This window comes from Leptonychotes weddellii, chromosome 3 (genome assembly GCF_054177405.1).
Source record: "Leptonychotes weddellii isolate Sample4059 chromosome 3, ASM5417740v2, whole genome shotgun sequence".
Classification (NCBI taxonomy): domain Eukaryota; kingdom Metazoa; phylum Chordata; class Mammalia; order Carnivora; family Phocidae; genus Leptonychotes; species Leptonychotes weddellii.
In genome coordinates, this window is record NC_138371.1 from 53839650 (window position 1) to 53853690 (window position 14041).

General features: G+C 41.6%; 1 pseudogene; it reads left to right on the forward strand.

Moving 5' to 3' along the window:
- The window catches only part of LOC145720740 (uncharacterized), a 71097-nt pseudogene extending 66028 nt beyond the window's left edge, over window positions 1-5069 (forward strand).
- Window positions 5070-14041: the final 8972 nt, after the last annotated feature.

Consider the following 14041-nt stretch of genomic DNA (forward strand, 5'->3'; position numbering starts at 1 on the left):
TCTCTCGCTGTGTCTCTCCTCTGTCAAATAAATAAATAAAATCTTAAAAAAAAAAAATCCCCAAGGAAATATGAAATAGGATCAAAAATTGTATCAGAGTTAAATTTGGCTCTTTAAAAAAATCAGTGTATAATCATTAATCAATGACATTTAGAGTTTAAAATTTGACAATTCTTTATTGCCCTTTTAGAGTTTAAAATCTGACAATTCTTTATTGCCCTTTTGCCTTTTGTAATCTGATGTCTAGCCAATTTATGGTATGTACAGAATGTACTATAATACCAGAATAGCACATTCAAGTCTTAAGTAAGTATCTAATCCACTCACTCATTTCCTCTAGCAGTGCTTAAATGTTCACGGAAGGGGCGCCTGTGTGGCTCAGTCATTAAGCGTCGGCCTTTGGCTCAGGTCATGATCCCTGGGTCCTGGGATTGAGCCCCGCATCAGGCTCCCTGCTCTGCGGGAGGCCTGCTTCTCCCTCTCCCATTCCCCCTGCTTGTGTTCCCTCTCTCGCTGTGTCTCTCTCTGTCAAATAAATAAATAAAATCTTTAAAGTAAAATAAAATAAATGTTCACGGAATTTCTAAGAAAAATAAATAATCTCCTTTTTTTTAGAGAGAGTGAATGCATGTGCTCAGGAGTGGGGGGTTGGGCAGAAGGAGAGGGAGAGACAGAATCTTAAGCAGACTCCATGTCAAGCGCAGAGTCCCACATGGGTCTTGATCTCAGGACCCTGAGATCATGACTTGGGCTGAAATCAAGAGTTGGACACTTAACCGACTGAGCCACCCAGGCACCCCCTAAAGAATAATCTTAATAGCAATTTATACTCTTAGATCTTAAGGGTACTTCAGGTAAATAGGGGCACCTGGGTGGCTCAGTCGGTTAAGAGGCTAACTCTTGATTTCCGCTCAGGTCATGATCTCAGGGTCCTGGGATCTAGCCCTGCATCAGGCTCCCCACTGGGCGTGGAGTCTGCTTAAAATTCTTTCTCTCCTTCTCCCTCTCCCTCTGGCCCTTCCCCAGCTCATGCTCTCTCTCGAAAAGAAATAAATCTTTTTTTTAAAAAAAGGGGGTACTTCAGATAAATAAAGATTAAATTTTGTTTGAACAGCTGCAAACTCTAGTTAAATGATGTATCAAGAGTATTCAACAAAGTCTCGATGAAGATGTATAAATGCAATGATGAATTAGGGGTCCTGACTTCCATATCACTACTCAAAACAGTAAACTTTTCTTAAACAGTAGAGTTTGAAGATTAAATTCAAAATATCACTCATTTGATTTTATGATTCCACTTCTGGTAATACTCTCTAAGAAACTAATTCTAAAAATAGAAAGCGCTCTGCGCACAAAGATTTGACCCAGCATTATTTATAGTTGAAAGTTTTAAAATAACTGAAATGTCCAATGATATTGGGAACATGATCTTGAGTATATCAGCTCAATGGAATTATATGTGGTCCTTTTTGCATATCAGAATCACATAACTGGGACATACTCTGACCCAGTGTGAAGATCACTGCAACTGGATCATTTCTTCAGGGATGTCTAAAAATGTCAAAGACAGTACAGTGTATCTTTTCTATTTTGAGATAGCAAAAAGTGATCTTTTGATATCTATAACCACTTCTCTCTCCTGTAATTTATTCTCACATGTTAGTTCTGAAAGTATGATCAAATAAGTCTACACATTTAAAAGAACTCCTGGATATTTTGCCAAATGTCAATGTATTATAGAGTCGACTCTCTGGTTGACCAGAGTAAGGGGCATACAGCAGAAAATAGACCATAAATTCCCTGTTCTCAAATTGTTTATGCTCTTGTTAAGCTAGCACACTAGAAAAATTTTTGAAAACATCATTTAAGCCTACTTTAAAATATAGTATAAATGAAGTGCATAAACACTGAGAGGCTTTGGCATAAAGGGGCTAATCAAAGTCAGGTGGTGCTAATCAAGGCCAGCACACCGGAGCTAGGCACTGGTCAGGACCCACACAGAGCTTGCTGCAGTGTTTTTGCAAAGTTTTAAAGGGTATGAACAATGTACAGTCACTGATCCAGTCGGTGGCATATTTGGTCTCTTCATAATCTGCTTCCTATATAAGCTGTTACTGAATGGAAAACAAATGCAAACGCATCAAGTGTGTGAACAGATGGTGCTTCTGTATGATGAAGAAAAAATGAGGGTGAGAGGGACAGCAAGTTTAGAAAAGATGGCTCTCTCCCCTGCCCCCCCATTGTCTGCTGGTTTCCTCCTCGCTCTCCTCCTGTTAGCCCCAGCTCTCTCTTCAGCTCCTCCCACCTTTGTTAGGATGAAAGATGTTACAGGTTAGAGAGATAGAAGATGATGCTTAATCCTAAATCCGCTTTATGCATTTTAGTTGAGCCCTTGTCTCCCAAAGTAAAATACAAAGGCTAAGGCAGCTGTAAAATGGCAGCAAGGCCATGCACAAAGAACACAGGGCATATGGTGACCTTCCTTTTTCCGAGATGGGTTGAGCCTCCGTTGTCATGCTAGGGGGTTGTTCTTAAATATCATTTGGAGGCTATTGTTTGTCTGAGGCCCAGAAAAATGTGACCGTCTTGCTGAGCTGGAGGGAAAAAGAATCTAAAAAGGATTTATGGAAATGCCCAGAAATTTTGCCAAAATGTCAGTGTACTAATTGTCTGCTGAATTACATCTGAGGCAGCTCCATCTCTGTGTATGGGTTTGAAAGTGTATGTGTACTTCCTTATTGTCCTTTCGTTCTTTTTGCCTTGTTCTAGATCAAGGTTCTATAGTATTACAGTAAGAGTGTTGCAGTATGTGTTATAACGAAACATTACATTATACTGGCAGGGACCACACTAATCAAATTTTCCAGAGTTGTTCTTATTTCTATGTGTCTATTTAGTACTCTCCTACTTGTCAGATCATATGCTTGTCCAGGTTTTTAATTCCAAAGATAAATCACTACTGGTCCCTTGTTTATTATGAAACATGTACACAGGAGGCATGAAAAAATATGGAAGGAAGGAAAGAAGATAATGAATGAATGAATGAATGAAAGTGCTATGCTAGGAGGTGTCAGGATGCTTAGACTTTAGTTCTAACTTTACCACTAACTATTTGTGTGGCACCTGATCAATAAAAGTAACCTTCTAGGTCTTTGGTTTCTTCATCTAGAAAATGTCTGACATACCTCATTTATTTCTGAGATCCATCCAGACCCCAAAAACCTATATTCTAATAAAAGATGGCTTCATGCATCATTTTTAAGTCCTTTTTCTTGGTTCCTGGTCTGATGACTTAACTGTGACTCATCAGATTTACTGGTCCTCAACCAAACATAGGCAATGATATTTAAGTTTCTCTATCCTAAGGTAGGTGGCAAGCCCAGGACTGGTAATCACTAAAAGAACAACCTATCATGGGAGGAATATATGCAAAAACAAGATCATTTAGGCCTACTGTGTTTCTTTAAGGAGAAAATAGGTATAAGCTTTAGGGCAGAGGGGATATCAAAGAGTAGAGGCAAAAATTAAAGGAAACTTAGTCAAGAATTTTAATAGATGATTTAAGAATAATATACTAAGTGAGTCGAAAGACATAAAAGTGAAATATGAGCAATTTGGGGCTTGTGTGGGACTGTTCCATAATGAAGACAAGACATCTGAACTTATAGCCAAGGAAAGAATGCCTTGTAGTTAGCTGCATGCACTCAAAATGTGGTCCAAGTTATAAAAGAAGACATGAAGAGTATTTTTGAAAATCATTTTTATTCTAATATTTAATGCTGCTGGAAAGAATGTTGTAATCGAATGCAATAGTTAAGTAAAAGCTCATAGAGATTTAAGAAATGCATTCTTTAAGAGTCCAGGGGCTCTAAAGGGCCCTCCAAGCTGGAGCAAGGTGAGAAATCCTAGCCAAAAGAGCTAGCAACTTCTCCCTCAACACCCCTTCCCCCCAGCAGGCTGAAGGAGGATTCCTGAGGATGAGGAGGAGGAAAAGGAAAGGGGGGATGAACTCTATGTTTATGCATGTTTGGGGGTTCATCTCCCAGGGAGACCCAACAATACTAGTATACATGCACAGAATACCAACACTGAACAAGCAGTGTATGCTATTTGCTACATTAGCAATAGAATTAACTTTTTAGTTAACATTCCATTTTTATTCATTGCTTTTTATTGATCAAACAGGGACATAAAGGGATTTTTTTTTAGAATAGATAATTTTTTTAAAGAAAGAGAATGATGGGTGCCTGGGTGGCTCAGTCGGTTAAGCGTCTGCCTTCGGCTCAGGTCATGATCCCAGAGTCCTGGGATTGAGTCCCGCGTCGGGCTCCCTGCTCTGTGGGGAGCCTGCTTTTCCCTCTGCCTCTCTCTCTCTGTCTCTCATGAATAAATAAATAAAATCTTTAAAAAAAAAAAAAAAGAGAATGATGGACTGAGTGCTGGTGACACAGAGCTACCCGATCAGTCAGAGATGGCAAGGTGGAGGAGACACCGAAGCCACTTCAGAGACAGAAGGGAGTGCAGGGAATCATCGGTGAACACAGAAAGCATTCCCATCAAGAGCAGCACAGACAAGTGCACCACTACACAGCATACCAAACTCATGCACAACTTCATGTTGAAGGCCTGGAGTGCCATGCGTAAAATCAACCCCCAGAATGACCTCACCTTCCTTCAAATTAGCTCCAAGAAAAATGAAATTATGGTTGCACCAGATTAAGACTATTCCCTGATTGTGATTCAGAATGTAACTGAATCCACTCTCTTGGCTCCTTGCATCATTCCTTTATTTAATACCCCCAAGAATAATAATGTTAATAGTGTCAGCCAACTGGCAGGTGGACATCACCTGAGAGCCTATTTAGATGAATCCAGTGACCAAAGTCATCAAAGTCATCCCTCTGCTGGCCAATCACCCTTGAGTTCTTGGGAGGGACTTCTCACCTCTAGATTTTGGAGCAAGAGCTTTGAGCAGCCCACACCCTGCTTCCTTCTGACTTTCAATTCACTTTGTCATCCTTGGAAGCGGCTGTTTTTCTTTAACTAAAAATAACTGAAATGCTAAAAAAAAAAAATAATAATGAATTTAAAAAATAAAAGAGAATGAGAAAGAAGGGAGAAGGAAGGAAAGAGGGGAGGAAGGAGGAGGTGGGGGAAGAAGGGAAGAAAATGTGCTGCAACCCTTCTGTACCCCAAGTAAAAGGTCTTTGTGTTGTCCAAGTCTAGGCTCAGAGTATGGTTTCTTGCTAAACTCTTAGCCTATGGCCCTGGTCAGGAATATAAACTGCTGACCATCAGGATATAACTCTGAACTTGTCTCCAGTATCTACTGAAGTTCCCAGGGCAGCATCTAGGGATAAAAACAAAACAACTCAAGTTTTTGCATTGCCCAGAAGCAAGGAGAGGAAACAGTGAGCAGCTCTCCACTTCCCACTACCTGCCTCCTGTGAGCCCTCTCCTTGCTTAGGAACATTCAATTAAGAATGAAAATCTTTTTTTTTTTTTTTAAGATCTTTTTATTTATTTGTGAGAGAGAGAATGAGAGACAGAGAGCATGAGAGGGAGGAGGGTCAGAGGGAGAAGCAGACTCCCTGCTGAGCAGGGAGCCCGATGTGGGACTCGATCCCAGGACTCCAGGATCATGACCTAAGCCGAAGGCAGTCGCTTAACCAACTGAGCCACCCAGGCGCCCCAAGAATGAAAATCTTTTTTAAAACATAGGCTATCCACATTAGACTTTGTATAATTTAACTAGCTCTGCTATTGATCTAAGTATCTATTCCATTTAAAATAATAACAAAAATATCTATCATATATTGAGAACTTACCACGTGCTAGGTAGTATTCTAAGCACTTTTCATATATTAACTTCTTTAGTCCTCACAACAACCCCATTGAGAAGTTACCAAATATGAATCCCATCTGGCAGATGAAAAAATTGAGGCAAATGAGGTAAAGTGGCTTGCTCAGGTCATGTGACCAGGATCAACTACCGTCATTCTGGCTACAGTATCTGTTTTCTTAATCCTGATATAGTGTGATGTTAAAAGCTTTTTGTGGGAATTAAGCCCCCTTATTTTTGCTTATCTTCTTTCTTGTTAAACCATACGTAGGGCTTTGCTTTTATTTCTTCAGTGAAATCTGGAATCAGAATCAGGTAATATACATATATACATATCTATCTATCTATGTGTATGTATGTATATTGAAACAGAGTGGTTCAAAGAAATTCAAGTCTGAGAAAGCTTTGGAAGCATATTTTGTTCATTTTAGAAGATTTTCAGCAAAAATGTCAGTGTTTTTAATCTCTACTCCCATATGTTTAAAATAAAAGGCTTTTATTAGAGCAAGTCATTGAACTAAGATGCAATTTTAAAAAGAAAAAGAAAGAAAGAAAGAAAAGGAAGAAAGGAAAGGGAAAAAAAAAAAAAGACTCCTGAAAATGACCCAGAGCCATTGTCTTCCAAGAAAATGATAAATAGGACTACAAATATAAACAGTTTTAAAAATCTAAAAAATGTTTGTGTTTGGGTTTAGTTTGGATTTTTTTTTTTTACATGTACCTCTAATCAACAAGGATGGTCATTGTTAACATTTTGGAGCATTTCCTCCAATAAGCATTAATATTTCTAACCACAACCATATTGCTTAGATCATTTAACTCTTAGATTATGAGTGGGTTGTTTTTTGGTTTGGGGTTTTTTTGTGGAGAATTTTTGTGCCTTAGAAATAGCCCTCATGGCCTTGGGGAAAGTAATGGTACTAACGTGTTAAAAGAAAGTACTCATGGCACCAAAAAAAAAAAACAACAAAAAGAAGTTAGTTATGATTCAAATGCAAATCCACGTTTAATAGCATTTAGGTTTTACCATGTCTCATCCACAGAATGGACGTCTGGAGCACCAGAATAGCTTGCCAGGCGAACAGCTAGATTCTAGTTATTAAAACAAAGATCCAGTCAAATAAGAGTTTTGAGATCATGAAAATGAAGAAAAGAAAGTAACAATCGGAAATGTCTACATTTTAAACTTTAACCCAATTTTTGACCCTGTGGTCAAAGATATAGTTTCATTTGATCATTTCCTTTCTTGAGTTTCTTGAATGGATTTGGTACAATACAGCCACTACTAGAACATAGCTCAATGAGCTTATTTAAAACATATTAAGACGCTTGCTGAATTGGAAAAAAAAAAAAAAAAAAAGAGGCTCATACAATCCAAAATCTCCCTATGAAATGCCTAATGCATGAGGAGTTTATAGAAAGGATTGATAAATGTGTTCAAGGGCATCCACTTTTTCTTATCTGTCCCCCAATACAAATGGCATGATATTAGTCAATTGTGACCTTACATAGTTCAGGTGAATATATGTAACTTACAGTGGGGTTGTGATTTTGTGGGTGGTATGCTGTAACCCAGTGGTTTCTTAACCCTAGCTCCTTAGTAGAATCACTGGATGCGTTTCTTAAAAATGCCGATGCCCTGGCCCCAGTCCAGACCAATTTCTTCAGAATCTCTAGGTGGAACAGGGGCAATGGTGTATTTTTAACTCACAGAGAACACTACTCTGCATCAAGGCTTGAAGCAAAAAAAAATACACAGGCTTTGGAGGCAGCTAGTGCTGGCTTCAGAGACTGGCATTGCCCCTGACTGTACAAATTTGAATCTTGTTTCCGCGTCTGGAAAAAGAAGGTGATAATACCTACTTCCGAGGGCCCCTGGGACTATTAGATAAGAAAATATGTGGAAAATGCTTGGTAAACAGTAGATACTATTAATGCCAAATTCCCCCCATGTATCTTCAATTTGTTTAATACTCTAAAACAAATGTGATTTTGCTAAATTATTTCAAGAAAGTAGCTCAAATATCCAATGTCTTTTCATCCTGTCCCAAGGAATTGCCTTCTCAAAGCTGTGGAGGCCCTGGCTAAGGAGCTTGTCTGGTGGGACTGTGCAAGAACAAGCCAAGTGTGAGTGTCACATTTTGCAGCAACGAGTCCATATCCAATAATACCGTCACATGCCTCCCCATGGGAGGAACAGAAAGGTCTTGCTGTTGTCTATATCTGATCAGATCTAACATGTAGACTCTTCTCCCTTTAGGAAATGCCTCAGAACAGCCCAGAGAATGCCTGCAAATGCTCCCTGTTCAATGACTTGCTGAATAATAACGGTTCCGGTATCCCCTTCCGGTGATACTGGGGTGCAATGGGAATCTGACCCAATGGATTTTCTTTAAAATAAGATATACAATGTGGCATTAAGACCACAACAGATCTCATTTTAATAACCTTGAGAAGCCCCATGAGCTTTGCGATGAGGCACAGACGAAGTAGATACTGTTGGGTAAGTCAGAGGTCATCCTTACATGTGGGCCTTGCAAGGGCAACAGCTGTGTTTTCTTGGCAGCCCGACCCCGGGGGAGGGGGGGCAGCGAGCCCTTTCCCTAGCAGGGCCCTTTTCCCATCTTCCATTCAAGTCTTAAACAGTAAGACTTCCCGTTCCATTCAACATTCTGGAAAGGAACAAAAATTGTGTTGACTTCTGTGTTCACTTCAGAAAGAGAGAATTATTTATATTTTTATTATCATATTTCAATGACTTAAGTTAAACACGATCCTCTCTTCTTTAGTGCTCATTATCTTGCCATGAAGCAATATATGCATTTCGGGGTTCGAGTTTGCATTTTCACCAGTTAGAAAAAGCTCATAATGTAATTGTTGAGTCAGAGACAGGGAACTTGAGTACCAACAACCATGGCAACTACATCAAAAGAAGGCCACTGGATTCTACTTCAAATACGTCCACACTTCTCATCACATCTGCGGTGCATTGCAGGATTGAAGTCTGTAGCTTTTCAACATAATATGTGTCTAGATCAAACAATATTAAATAATCATTAAAATCTGCTTTGTCCTTCTTGAAGAGCCTCACATTGTGCTATGTGTATTAATGGAACACTGGATGTTATATAAAATGTGAATTGCAACTGTCTTGTGTGGTAGACAGTTTACTAAAGTATTATCCAGAACACATGCTATCTGATTTACTAACTTATTATCCATTAAAAGAATCCCTGGGTAAATAAATGTGTAACTAAAAGAATTGTTACTCTGTATAATCAGATGAATAGATACAAACAGGGAAGATTGCTGTCATTATGTTGTATATTGTGCTAAACAGATGCACATGATTTTTTTCAGACAGTGTGCTATATCAAACTGCTTCCTTCCGTCGAGGCTTTGCTTTTATCAATAAGATGTTTCGTATTTCAAATCAATCGTTGTTCTCTGAGCAGTCCATTCCTCTCTTGCCTCTCCTGATGCCCCAGATCTTTCAGTCAAGGGGCTTGGCACAGAAGACAAATGACTGGAAACGTCGGGTCTATAATGTGTTGTTAGCACTGAGTCTGCCCTTACCCCAAGGAGCATATCAAACCACAGGGCACACTGGAAACTCAACTCAGATCACAGTGAGTGGAAACTGAGTCCTTGGAAGTTTGTCAGTTGCCCCAGATAACTACTCCAGCAGTAACAGGCTAAACCACATTAACATCATTTGTGTTTTGGATTCTTCTGTGATCACAATGGTGGAGCTATACTGATCTACCTATTCCTCATTCATTCTCCCATTGGCACACATATTTTAGGGAATTGGTAAGATTTCTAAAAGCAGGCTGTAGTCATGGGTAGAGACAATGGCCCTTTCCTTTCATTCATCCCTTCATTCCAACCCATTCACCCATCCCATCCACATAAAATTTCATAGGTACCTAGATCATCAGGTAGAATTATAGGAATGGAAATGAAAGGCCCTCAGAGACTTGCTAGCAGGGTCTCAATTATAATATGGAATAATAAATGAGATGCCCAAGCATGAGATGCTTTTGGAGCAGAGAGGATGGGCACCTGATCCAGACTGAGGCCCAACTACCGCACTCATCAGTGTTGGCATCGGAGAAGTAGGTAATCATTAAATTGAAAGAGGTGGGGATGTCAGGATGAATTTCAGAGTTAAGATTTGGCAAAATGGGTAAAAAGTGAAGGCACTTATTAAGATAAAACAATTAAGGAGGATATAGTATCTGCCTAGTCCTCAGCCCCTTCTATGGAAAACTGCCCTACCAAACACTCTTATTTTAAAACACCTTTATTCAGACATAATTCACTTACCATACGATTCATCCACTTAAAGTGTACACTTCAATGTCTTTTAGCATGTTCATGGAATTTTGCAACCATCACCACAATTGATTTTAGAACATTTTCATGACCCCAAAGAAACACCACACTCCTTAGCCATCATCCTCCAATTTCCTGCCCCTACCCCCAGCCCTAGGCAACTACTAATCTCTGGTCTGTTTCTATAGATTTGCCTATTCTGGACATTTCACATAAGTGGAATCATGCAATATGCAATCCTTTACAACTGACTTTTTCACTGAACATAGGACATTTGGGTTGTAGAAACACACTGGGAGAAACACAGCCCCGAGGTCCCACCCTTGGCCAGAGCTGACTGGATTGGATCTGACCCAATGATAGACAATCCATATGCTGGTCAACAGCTAGCAAGGTGGCCTGGCAAGAAAAGATGTGCCTGGCAGTCAGATTCTCTCAAGTTTGAACTGCAAAAATACTGAGAGCATGATTCAGGGGGATCCAGTGGGAGCATTCAGTGGGAGCTAAAGCTGGCAGAATGCACAGAGACTCCATGAGCTGGAGTGAGGGGACAAGGCAAGCCAGGGTTATGCAGAAGCAGACACTATGGGCAAGATGAGGAAAAGGAAAGTTAACAGAGGCTATGAGGTTAAAAAAAAAGAAAAAAAAAAAGCCACACAGTCTGTAGAGTGGACCAGCCACGCAGTAACAAGTACAAAGTAGGGCAGAGTCCGGAGGATAGCTGAATAAGGTTAGCAATGGCAACCAGACTGAAAGCATGCTAAGCCCTACTGTTAATGTTCCAAGAGCTGCTCTGGGGTCCCCCTTTTCCTAATCCACTCTGGTTTCTCTTCCCCTGGGGCCTGGCTTTGTTTTTTGTTTTTTCAGCTTTAACAGGTTCTCTCACATGTGTATCCTTACAATAAAACCATCGTTACTTGAAGTGATTCGAATGAGCTTAAAATGAAAACCAGCTAAGCGGGATGAGGGAATAATGGACTCAATACAGGATATGCTATGTATGAGGTGTGGGGCTCTAGGCTGAGGAGGTGTTGATGCAAACGTGCCTGCAGGAAGGAGGTCGGTGCTGTGAAAGGGATTTGCGAGTTATCAGCATAGACAGAACCGTCAGATACAGGAAGATGAAGGTGAACCGAAAGCCCACCAAGGAGACTAAGAAAGGACAGCCAGAGCGATGGGCAAAGAACCAGGGAACAGTGGTTAGGGACAAAGCCACAACTCTGGTGTCACTGTGCTCCAACACAGATACCATCAGCCTCCGTAGTGTGGCTGCTTCATTTATTTCCTCCACCTGCTTAGGAAAGCAAACTGATTTCCTCACTCTCAGCTTTGATTTCCAATTAACTCAATGAACATTTACTGAGAACCAACTTATGCAAAGCACTATACTGCAGGGAATATCTACATGGTAGGGGGCGGGAGGGGGGTGGGGAGCATGACTAAGTCCCTAGGCTCAAGGGAAAGGGCAGAAAGACCTAGCGTTTGTTGTGAGCTCACCACGGGTCAGTCTGGCTGGCACCATGCTAGACACTTGTTTATCTTGTTTAAACGTCTCAACGACCAATGAAGAAACTGGATCATCACAAGCTAAAAGCAGACAAAACATGGCTTTTCTTGCGAGCAGCATCTGTTAGTGACCGTGAAACCCTGCTCTAAGCTCCTCTATAGAACAGGGTATCAGCACATGCCTCTGGGGCTGTCAGGAGTATTACCTGAGTGCTACAGACTGAATGTTGGTGTCCCCCAAAACTCACCAGTTAAAACCTAACCCCCAGTGTGATGGTATGTGGAAGTGGGGCCTTTGGGAAGTGATTAGGAGCTCTCATGAAAGGGACTGTGCCCTTATTAGAGACTCCAGAGGGCTCGCTTGCCCCTCCCACCAGGTGAGGACACAGAGAGGAGATGGCCGTCTATGAACCAGGAAGCGGGCCCTCACCAGAAACCCAATCTGCTAATACCTTGATCTCAGACCTCCCAGCCTCCAGAACTGTGAGAAATAAATGTTTGCTGCTTAGAAACCACTTCGTCTCTGGTATTAGCGGCCCAAATTGATTAAGACAATGAGATAATACGCATGCGATTCCTCATACCTAGAAAGTACTGGATACAGGGGAGCTGTTACTGTCATTTTCACTGTTGTCCACTTGCTTGTGAGGGGCAGACCTACTCTTCGTCCCAGGTGTTCAGACTGAACACGCATCTACTACACCCCATTACAGGCTATGAGAATGAGGGATGGATCTGTCAAGAACCACGATACAAGGCAAAACATAGGCGGGGGGTGGGGGGGAGAGCTCAGAAAAACCCGGTTCTGGCCCTGCCACCTCTTCCACACTCTGCCCAGGTCACCCGTCCTTGGCTTCCCCACCACTTCCCCCGACTTCACCTGGTGATTCAGCAGCTCAGCTGACACCGTGCACGAAAGCGTTTTGTTGACCGTAAAAACGTGTGAAGTTACAATCTGAGAGAACTGGGAGAGACCCGTTGAGTTAAGCTTTGTGAAGGACTTTTGGATATCCAAGATCAATTTTTCATGCAAGTACACGCTGGGGAGGGGTCCCACTGGGAACACTTATCAGCTCCCACCTTATGTAGGCAGTAACCCTGTAGCAGGGAACACCTAAGCTGGCCTCCAGGACGGGCAGAGGTAGAGGCTCCAGAGGCAGATATGAGGATGCCGGGAGGAGAGGTGTGAGAGGGACAGAGACACAAAACCACAGCCACATCACTCATTTCCCTGTGGGTCTCTCTGAAGGAGCCGAGACGCCACAGCCCCGCAAATCCTCTTCTGGGCCACCTGGGGTGTTGATGCCATCTGTGGCTATGGTGAACTGACTGAAACCCTCAAATTAGCCACAAACTAGTGAAACAGAAAAGGGAAAAGGCCACATCAGTGGAAGTTGCCTTTGCAGATGAATTGAGGCCACCCAGAAAGGCACTTAATTCTGTGGAGTTTAACAAATATTTTTTTTTTTTTAAGATTTTATTTATTTATTCATGATAGACAGAGAGAGAGAGAGAAACAGGGAGAAGCAGGCTCCCAAGGAGCAGGGAGCCTGATGCGGGACTCGATCCCAGGACCCTGGGATCATGACCTGAGCCGAAGGCAGATGCTTAACCATCTGAGCCACCCAGGCGCCCCGAGTTTAACAAATCTTAATGCACAACATTATCAATAACAAATAGAAGCAACTCCAAATCAGACCCTCTAATTATGAAAGAGAAACCAACTGAAACAGACGGTAGACATAACAGATAGTTATGAGCACATACTGCACACCAGATATCACTGGCTTATTAGTCTGAGGTGCAGAGAACTGTTGTCAGAGGGATTCCCCAGATTCTGTTGTGATTTGCTATGATTTGGTGAATTGTACTTATGGAGGCTCCACACTCAAGGAAAAGAGTGTTGGGATGCAGCCCCTGCTCTCGTGAAGCTTACTGCCTAGTTAGGGATTCATATGAATCCATAGCAAATATAATGAGTGCTAAACTGTGTGACCACCCCCCCCCTAACTAGAACAGTTTAGCATTTGGCAGATATTCTGTGAAAGCTGGAAATATCAGGGATGTGTCCAGAGAGGAGCCAGAATTTGAGTCGGAGCTTGGAAGAGAGGACTTCTCACTTAATGGGAATAAGCACCTGGCACAGAGTAGGCACTTTATCAATACTTGTTGGATTTGTTCAACACTGTTGAACAAGCACATGTGGGGATGGGCAAGATGGATGTCCAGTAACTTCATACTGCAAAACTCCATTTCCCTTCTTTCTGATACACCTGGATCAACATCCCCAAGGAACGGCATTCAAGGTAATACCATTCCCACTCCCAAGTGAAGGAGAGGCAAGGGTTTGGGGAA